This window comes from Gossypium hirsutum, chromosome A05 (genome assembly GCF_007990345.1).
Source record: "Gossypium hirsutum isolate 1008001.06 chromosome A05, Gossypium_hirsutum_v2.1, whole genome shotgun sequence".
NCBI lineage: Eukaryota > Viridiplantae > Streptophyta > Magnoliopsida > Malvales > Malvaceae > Gossypium > Gossypium hirsutum.
In genome coordinates this window covers 33,222,564-33,233,331 of record NC_053428.1, presented here as the reverse complement: position 1 = coordinate 33,233,331, position 10,768 = coordinate 33,222,564, and positions in this window count along the sequence as shown.

The following is a 10,768-nucleotide window of genomic DNA, read 5'->3' as shown; positions in this document are numbered from 1 at the left end:
TTATGTTTTCGAAGAAGCCGAAAGATTAGGTTGCATTGGTTGGTAAGTTGAGCGATGAATCGGGCGATGCAGTTTAACCTCCCTAAAAATCCTCTGACTTTTTTTTGCGTGTGCGGAGGTGGTAACTCTTGAATGGCTTTTATTTTATCTGGATCAACCTCGATACCTCTTTCACTGACAATGAAGCCTAGCAATTTTCCTGAGGTAGCCCCAAACGTGCATTTGGTCGGATTGAGCTTTAGTTGAAACTTTTTCAGTCTGTCGAACAACTTCTCCAGGTTCACTACATGCTCTTCTTCCCCTCGGGATTTAGCAATCATATCATCGACGTAAACCTCTGTTTCTTTATGCATCATATAATGGAATAATGTCACCATAGCCCTCTGATATGTTGCCCCAGCATTCTTTAATCCGAACGGCATTACCTTGTAGCAAAATGTTCCCCATATTGTTACGAATGTATTTTTCTCCATATCCTCAGGGGCAATCTTGATTTGATTATACCCCGAGAATCCATCCATGAAAGAAAACAATGAATGTTTTGTTGTGTTATCCACCAACGTATCAATGTGTGGTAAGGGAAAATTATCTTTAGGACTTGCTCGATTCAGGTCACGATAATCCACGCACATTCATACTTTGCCATCTTTCTTTAGTACCGGGACTATGTTAGCCACACATTCTGGATATTTGGAAGCTTGTAAGAAACCCGCATCGAATTGCTTTTTGACCTCTTCTTTTATCTTCAATAGCATCTCAGGTCTCATCCGTCTCAGCTTTTGCTGAATGGGTTTACATTCTGGCCTTAATGGGAGTTTATGGACCACTAAATCTTCATCCAGCCCTGGCATGTCCTGATATAACCATGCGAATACATCTTTGTACTCACGGAGCAAAGCAATCAAATTATGCCTGGTGCCCCCTGAAATAGAGGTCCCAATCTTCACTTCTTGCTTCCTTTCTTCTGTTCCCAAGTTTATTGTTTCAACAGATTCTTGATGAGACAAAATCTGTTTATCTTCTTGTTCTACCATTCTTAGCAAGTCAGGAGAAGAGACATAGTCTTCAGCATTTTCTTCAGCTTCGAATTCTCCTAAACAAACAGCCTTCTCAAAATTGATTTCAGGACTCGTAACGGGTTTGTTCATGCAATTGATATCTGAGCACCTGAAAGTTGAATGAAAAAGGAAACTATAGAGGGGGATCTAAGTATTGAAACCAACAAACTGAATGTAATGGTATGGCATGAGGCAATTGTAAAGATAGGCTGTGAAATGATTATGGAATTAGTGATAATGCGAAAAATCGTGACAAAATACATCTTCATTGATATTTATTTAAATGATAAAGAGTGAATGCAAGCTTTTACAAAAGAATTCTATTATATCTAAGGACATAACAGAATGTTAACGTTTGAGCATTACTCTGAAGACTTATAAACTACAAGAAGATCCTCGGCAGTCCAATTGTTCAACATGAAACCCGGGGGACAAGGGCGTATATTTGAGACGTCTTTACTCGCGTCAGCTCCTTTGTCAATGACATTTATACAGATATTCTGAAAACCCTCTTCGATCATTAACATTGTGCTTTGTGCACTATACTACCTTGGGTATATCATTCCCGCAGACGTAAATATTCTTGACAATAGAGGGAATTCCATGGGCTCCCATTCTGGTTCTCGGCCTAATGTTCTCACGATCCTTCTTTCCTGATATTTCTTTCACTGCTTTCTTCTTTGACGCATGTCCGGCTGGAACCCTAAACTGTATCGGGCCTTGTGGTATACTGGCTTTAGAGCCCTGACTATTCCTTGCAGATATCTCCTTAAACCTCTTCTCACTCGAGCTCCTTTTCCTACAGTCAACTTGACACCCATTCTAGTATTTCTCGACAGTTTTGGCACTGGGATTCTGTTTCCCTCAGCGACAAAAGTGGCATTGACGAATTTAAGGGATCGGAAAGAGCATTCCACTGCGTCCTTGCTTACTTCAAGGTATGGCGCATCAGCAGAGATAGATGCGACAATGTCTTCTTCTCCCTCGACAGTGACCAAATAGCCATCTATGATAAATTTCACCTTTTGATGGAGGGAGGATGGGACCGCTCCAGCGGAATGGATCCAATGTCTTCCTAAAAGGCAGTTATATGAGGGTGTAATGTCCATGACTTGGAACTCGACATCATATATATAGGGACCCACTTCCAGAGAGATCTCAATCTTCCCCATGACTTCACGCCTTGTCCCATCGAATGCCCTTACCATGGAATGACAAGGCCTTAAATAGGACAAATCCATCGGAATTCTGGAAAGTGTGGCCAAAAGCATGACGTTGAGTGCCGACCCATTATCGATGAGCACGTTTGGTATTATGTAGCCCTTGCAGCGAGTCGTAATATGCAGTGCTTTCACTAAGCCTCTACTATTGGGTGGTATTTCATCATCACTAAAAGATATAAAATTATCCGCATTCAAGTTGTTCACCCATCTGTCAAGCTTCTCCACGGATATATTGTTTGCCACATAAGCTTGATTTAACACTTTCAGCAAAGCATTCCGGTGTGGCTCCGAATTTAATAGCAGAGATAAAACCGAGATTCGTGCTGGTTTCTTATTCAATTGTTCCACCACATTGTATTCACTGTGCTTGATAAATTTCAAGAACACCTGTGCTTCCTCTTCATCTACAAGCTTTTTAGTTTCTTGCACGGGTGGAATTTCTTACTCAACTTCGGCCTCATGCATCACTGCTTTCCCTTTTGGCTTCCAGTCACTATTTTTCTTCACTGGTTCGACCTCTTTCGAATAACATCTTCCACTTCGGGTAAAATGACCTACCTCTCCAACATCTCCAGTTATGATTTTAAGTTTTTCATCTTCAGGTGTGACGATATTGACGTCGTATTTTCATGGTACGGTTTTGTCGTCCTTGTACAGGAAAGGAGACGGTACTTCGATTATCATTTTTGGTTTCACCAACTCCTTCGTCGCGTCATAATAAATTACTAACGGTCGATCCACGCTATAAGGGAGACCTGATGACTGGTTGTCAAAGGCGCATACTTCTTTTTCGTTGGTCTCTTCCCTCTTGTTAAGGACCTTAATCTCCTTATTATCCATTCGGTCCTGAAGCAACCTTTTAAATTCCTCACACAACTGAATGTCGTGTCCTATAATTCCATGGAAATTGCAAAAATTTTGACCTTCTTCCCCGAGAATTCTATCGGGGTGACAAAACAATCCTTTCTTAACTAGTACCTCCCAGATTTTTTGCAGAGGCGTCTTTATTTATGAAACACATCTTATGACTTGTCATTCGTCCTCTTTCCCCACTGTGCTTACATTTCCTTCAGTATGGTTAGGGAACGGGTTCCCAGTTGCTTTACTGGCACTATCGAATCGTAGGATACCCGCATCAATTAGTCCTTGACTCTCCTCTTAAAGGCTAGGCAATTTTCCGTGGAATGTCCCTGGTTTCCTGCATGGTATGCACAACTAGTGTTTGGGTCATACCATTTCGGGTATGGGGGCCTCAGGGGTGCCATATAATGCGGGGATATCAATTGCTTCTCCAAAAGTTTTGGGTACAATTCCCTATATGACACGAGAATAGGGGTAAATTGTGGTCTCTCGGAATTGGGTTTTGCTGGCCTTTGCTCGTTTTTGGGTTGGCTTTGGACGTGCATTATATTTTGCGGGAACGTAGCGATTGGTCTCAGGTTACTTGTAGCGTAAACGGGGTAAGAAAAATAAGGAGGTGATGTTTGATAGTAAGGAGTTTGAGGAGGATAATAGAAATTCGAAGGCGGATAATTTCGAGGTCGAGATTGGTTTGGATACGGACTCGGGGTATAGCGGCTTCCAATTCCCACCATATGGGCTTCTGGTTCTTTCTTCTTCATGAGCGCTACCCTTCTTGAACTTTCTTGACCTACCATTCTACCGCTCTTGACGGCATTTTCTATAAGCTCACCGGATATTACAATATCCGCAAAATCTTTTGTGGCACTTCCCACTAATTTGTCATAAAACAGCGCCTTTAAGGTGTTGATAAAGAGAACGGTTATCTCCGTTTTTGTTAGTGGGGGTTCCACTTGGGCTGAGACGTCCCTCCATCTCTGCGCATACTGTCTAAAAGTTTCTGACGATTTTTTCTCCATCATTTGTAAAGTCATCCGATCAGGCACCATATCTGATACATGCTTGTACTCTCACAGAATGCCGACGCCAAGTCTTTCCAGGATCGGATTCTTTCCTTACTGAGCTGGTTGTACCACCGAAGAGCTGATCTTACTAGACTATCTTGAAAACAATGTACGAGTAGCTTATCTTCGTTCACATAACCAGTCATTTTTCGACAAAACATGACAAGATGTGCTTTTGGACATCTTGTCCCATCGTACTTTTCGAAATCAGGCACCTTGAACTTCGGAGGCAGGATTAGGTGAGGTACCAAACTGAGTTCTTTAGCACCTAGTGCAGAGAAGACTTCAGTGCCTTCTATTGCCTTAAGTCTTTCCTCCAAGCTCCTATACCTCTCTTGAGCCTCGTGATCATCTATTTTCAACTTGGCTATTTCAGCCGGATTATCTAAATCTGGAACTCCAGGATTGGCAGGGGTTGCTCCGGGATTTGACATAAATGTTCCTTACCCTAGATGAGTAAATGGCATAGGTCGTTGTTCCAAGCCTGTAGATTCCCCTTGAGTATACCCTCTTTGTGCTACGCGGGCATGTGGTAGAGTGAATCTTGGGGGATTGAGTGGATCCTGGTCATGATTAATTCTTGATTGAAGTTCCATACTATCGGGGTTCTGCATGGGTCCTTTTCTTTGACCAAAACTGACATCATCTCCATCATTCTAGCCATTTGATCCTTCTGTTCAAGTGATTCCTCTTGAGATCTTACTATCAAATCCCTCGTTTCTTGCTGTGATTTAGCCAGTTATTCTTGTAATTCCCTCTGGATTCTTTCTATCCTTTCGATTCTTTCATTGAACTCAGCCTCTATTGCTCTAGCTTGTCGACGCGTTTTATACGAATGGTGTGGTTCCAGATTTGAAGTGTTGCAACTGCGAATTATATGATTCTAACCTTAGTAAATGATTATGGGATATGTATATGCAATGAATGAATGAATAAATGTTGAATGAATGTCAGTCATGAAAGAAATACGAGAAATTGGTGTTGATCTCGAGATAGTCTCTATTAGGCATTTCATTCATCAAAAGAGTTCATTACAAAACATTTCGCCATTTTTGATTCGGCCATTACACAAACTTCCTAGCTATATCGTTATATTTCTTTACTCGCTCTAAGAACTCTGATATGCTCGATTGTTGGCTCGGCGAGAATTGGCAACTGAGATCCTCTGCTTTATCTGATAGTTGTACCATGTGCACAGCCGCTTAACGAATTTTGTTGATCAAAAAGCCCAGTTGCATTTCTCTTTCTTAGAGGTCCGTTTTATAAGCGTGAGTGTCTCTATCATATTGATCATTCTTTTCTTCCAAGGCTTTTAAGAGAGTATCCAATTATTGCTGACGAGCTCGCAACGCATCTTCTAGATCCCGTACTCTTTCTCTTAAGCTTTGACGTTCAGATTGACTGGTTGTCCATTTGGTAGACATAGCTTCGTGTTCAGCGCTTTTCTTTCTTAATTCTATCATAACCCGCATAGCCTTTTCCTCCTCATTCTCTGCCCTCTTTTTCTAAAATTTCATCCCCCCTTTAGCATTGTTTAATTCTTCTCTCCATTCTGTTGACGACTTACCGAACTCACTGTTCTTGATAGTGACTCTTAACTTTTTATTTTCCAGATGAAGGTCCCTTAAGTCATTTCTTATGACTTCAACTTCTTTTTGTACTTTCTCGGTTTTAGACCTTTCGATCTAGATGTCGATCTTCAACTGGTAATTTTCTTCTTGAAGAATACTAATGTCCCGCAACATTTTGACTTTTTCACGCTCAAATTCCTGTCTTGCTATTTCTAGCTCGGATGGCACTTCTGCCGAGAAAGGATTCTGGACGGTGTAATTTGTCGACGAAATTTGCTGGCTGTTCATCCGTTACTTTCTCCATATGTCGTAATCTTGGGTGAGGGTATCAGCATATAGAGCTAATTCCATATGATGAATTATCTTCCAAGACTTTGCAGTATCTCGGACCCTCTTCATATATCCTTCACCCACAAAAGCAAACTCTGATTGTGCTAATCCTCCGGTGGCAGGTACGAATTGTCGTGAAGAAAATTACCTTTGGACCATTAACGGAGCATATCCAACTCCTCCTCATAACCCGAGTAGTGGCACCCAATCTTGATCTCCGACCTTGTATAGCAGAATTGACGGGCGTATCCACGGGGCTCTCCAAGTTACGTCATCGGTGCGAAGATTTGGAAAGACTGAGACCCAGTGTTATTCAGTGACCTCCTTCGGCCATTCTTTCTTGAGATAAACTTCTAACGGGGAGAATATTTTAGAAAACATATGGAATGGTGTGCGCTCTACTTTCCAGAAGTAGCTCAGAATCCAAACATTAAGTAACTGCGCGCATCCGATAAAACGACCTTCCCCTTTCTTCCTACAGCTACTTAGTGATCTGAAGGTTTCGGCCAGGATAGTTGGGACGGGGTTGATTCCTTGTTTTAACCTTTCGAAGAAATCTACCACCGCAACTTCTATGTGTCCAAGGACCTTCGGGAAGATGATCAAACCGTAAATGGAAAGAGCGAATAGATTTACCCTTTTCAACATGTCAAGATGGTTCAGAACCAAGTCTCGTAGTGAAGACCATGGAATGCAAATGGTTTCATTCTTCTTCTTTATCTATTTTTCAGCCCACGCGTCAGTCATGTCTGTCAATCTCACTAGCTTTTTCTTGAAGGTCATTGGCTTAGGTTCTTTCACATATATCTTATAAGGTTGTACGTTTTTGAGACGAAGCAAAGTAGCACACTCTTCTATAGTCGGGGTCATGTCTTCCTGATTAAAAGTAAAACATTGGTAGGCCGGATCCCAAAATCTGACCATGGCTTAGATCAATCGTTCGTCTACATTGACAGTAATCAAGTTGGCTATGTCCCCATATTTTTCAGTGAAGATACCCCTAGTGTCCAAGTCCCACTGATTCCAAACCCGAACCAAATCTTCAAGGTTATTCTGGCGAACATTCACAGTTACGTGCTTGGGCAAATTGGCAATACATCCCTCTACTAGACTATCCCCTCTTTCTTTCTGAGTCTTTAGAGACCAATCTCGAACCGCGACATTCCTCTCGGTTATTTGTATAATTGACTCTTCCATTAGAAACCCGTTTTTTGGCAACCGATCTCTAGTCAACACCTTCCTAATATGATGCCTATAATGCATGATGGAAAAAAAATAAGGAAAAGACAAACAACCTTGATTAGTAATTAAGTATAGGCAGAAAAACATGAAAAATTTAACAAATCGAACTACCCAAATCTAGTTTATTAAACAGACCCAGTCCCCTTGTATAGAAAGTGAAGATGCAAAAGATAAGAGGCGTTCCTCCCGTGCACTTATTTTGGTGACTACTAAACGGACGGAGGTTTGGCATGGATCTAGTTAAATGGCTCGTACGGTTCACTATATGCGGTTTTGGTTCTAGATAGGTACTCGAATTGTCCGTACTGTCATCTGCTAAGATTAGTACGACGCTTCGATCATAGCCCATCACAGGCTCACGAGTTCAATTTGAGGGGTTACATTTACTTATGCCTATGCGGAGGGACAAGTTAACTCACGAAAGCATAAGTCATATGTAACCCGAAAGTATTCACTAGCCTGTACGGAGGGACGAGTTAACTCACGAAGGCGTAGCGTTTACTTTCATTTAAGCGGACGAGGCTCGGGTAGAGAGCTCATGTTATGCAAAATGCAAGTGCACGGTGTGTGGGAGAAACTCACAAACCTTTACGTTTTATTTAAAAAACTAGACTAAAATTAAAACCATAAAAATTTAAAGCTGAATAACAATCAGATAAAACAAGTTGGGAGAATATATACAACACTTCAAAAACCCAATTTTGGGATCACGACTAAATATTAATTCGAACAAGGAATTTTGAAAATTTTGATAACACGCGTTTAAGTGACTCGACTCTCAAAAACTGACGTCCCTAGTGGAGTCGCCAGCTGTAGCGACGTAAAAATTTCGCTTTTGATCGCTAATTGAGACGATTATTTGAAAATTTGAAAATGGAATTTTGGTTTAAAAAAAAAGGGAGTCGCCACCGATCTTTTTTCTAGGTGTGATCGGACACCTAATAAATCATCTTTTTTAGAAAAAAAAGTTTATTCTTGAACAAAAACGAAGGCCAAACTTGGGTCTACGCAAAAATCCTGAGAAAAATAGGGTTCGGGAGTCGGTTACGCACGAGGAAGGTATTAGCACCCTCATGACGCCCAAAATTGGTATCTTTACTAAACACGTGTTGTCTTGATTTTCAAAAATAAGAATTCAATTTGCCATTTAACCGTAATCCGATTGAAAAACGAGAATTTTTTAAAACACGAAAATTTTGAAAACACGAAAATTTTTGGGATCCGAATTTTTTTTTTAAACACGAAAAATTTTAGAAACGCGAAAAGTTTACAGCATTAGAATTTTGACAAATTACATATTCTCATCTACATTTTAAAAATAAAGTTTGATCACTTACCAATAATCACAAAAATAAATATCCTATTCCAAAACACGAGAATTTTTAAATTTTTTGATTTTTTTTAAAAAGGACGTCCCATTTTTAACACTAGCCGATGATATTCACCCAACATAGCGATGAAATCAATGGCTTAATATTAAATCGGCACGTTGCCTTATTTATAAATAAAAAGAAGAAGAAGAAAATGAATAAACTATTTTTTAAAATAAAAATTCTTAAATAAATAAACGGTGCAAACATGATATAATGAAGTGATTAATAAAAACCATTATAACATAATATTAAGATATTAGAGTAATAACAAATAATATTTACAATAAAAGAAAAAAAGTAAAAATGTATTAATACCATAATAAAATAATATATGTATAATAACAATATGTACAGAAAGATGTATGTATACCAAATAATACATAATAATATTAAAATAAAATAATAAGTAACAATAGTGAAAATAATAAGCATAATAATAAATATAATGATATATAAAAATAATACTATATATAAAAGTATATATATACTAATATTAATAATAAATATAACATGGGTAAAAATAAGTATAATAATATATTAGATAGTAAAAATAATAATAATAACAATAATAATAATATGTGAAGGTTGAGAAAAATAATAATATAATAATAACCAAAGTTTTAAAATCATAAAGGGATATAAATAAATGGTAAAACAAAGTAAAATAAATGTATGTAAAAAGAAGGAATAGATAAATAAATATAAAAGAAATATAATAGTAATAGTAATAATAATGCAAAGCTAATTAATTTAATAATATGATAATAATAATAGTAAAGTAAAAGGAAAATAATGAAAGGGAAATACGGGGAAATATATAAAAGGAAATAAATAATAGATGGATAGACAAATAAATAAATATTAGCAGCGTGAAAATGATAAAATAACAAATATTTAAATGAAGATAATAAGAACAGCAAATATTTAGAAAGTAAGCATTAAAGTCCTTAATATATATGTGAGGGATATAATGTAACAAACAGATGAATAAATAAAAAAAAGAGACTGAAATGAAATACGCGCAAAAGTGGAGGACCGAATTGGAATATTCTCATACCATCAAAACGGTGCCACTCCAACCAGTACTAAAATGTAATCAAAATAATATTTTGGGCGGAATTTAAAAGTAACAATGAGCTGATTTGAAAGGACCAGAAAGGAGGAGAGACCATTTACACAATTTGTCCCAAAAGTAGAAACATGCTTGGCCTAGTATTTGTGACGCCATTTCATCTTTGTTATTTTTTTATTTTTTATTCTTTACTTCATTTTTGTTTAAGCAAACAAAGAACACCCCACCTCCTTTCCCCTTTTTCGGTTAAGGTTTCTAAACCCATTTTTGCCGCCGTCATTGTGGCTCTTTGAAGCCGCCGGGGCTTCCACCGTCGACAGTGGTCAGGGCCACCAAGATCCAGGTAAATTTTTCTTTTTTTCTTTTTATTTAAAAACGATTTATAATGAAAAACTATGAGATTGAATCGAAAGAAAAAAAAAGGAAAAAAATAAACTAAAGGAATAAGAGAAATAGAGATTAAAATCCACCTTTTTTCTTCAGTTGTTTTGCTTTTTGATTTTCAATACATTTGTCTAACAGTCTTTTTCTTTTTTTCAAAACAGAACAACAGCCAAAGGAAATCAAAACTAAAAAATCCTCCCCCCTTTTTACAATATTTTGCTTGGCTTTTTATAGTCATTTTACAAGTTTTTTATTACTACTTTTGCTATTTTTTTTGTCTTGCTTATTTGCTTTACTTTTTGCATGGCATGGAAGTGACTGGTGGGGTTGTCGGAGGCAAGTGGCACCGAAAGTTGAGGCTAGGTTTAGGTTTTCCCTTCTTCTTTTTTTCTTTTTTTTTCTAATTTGGGCTATATTATTGGGTTAGGGATTTTTATATTTTTTTTAAATTTTGGGTTTGGGTAGTTGGGTTAATTTAGATGGATGTGGGCTGATTGAGGTTTGGGTAAGTTAAGTGATTTTTTTTTTGTTGTAAATGAGTTTAATTTGTGGTAGGCCAAAATTGGCCTGCAACACCTAAAATTAAAAGT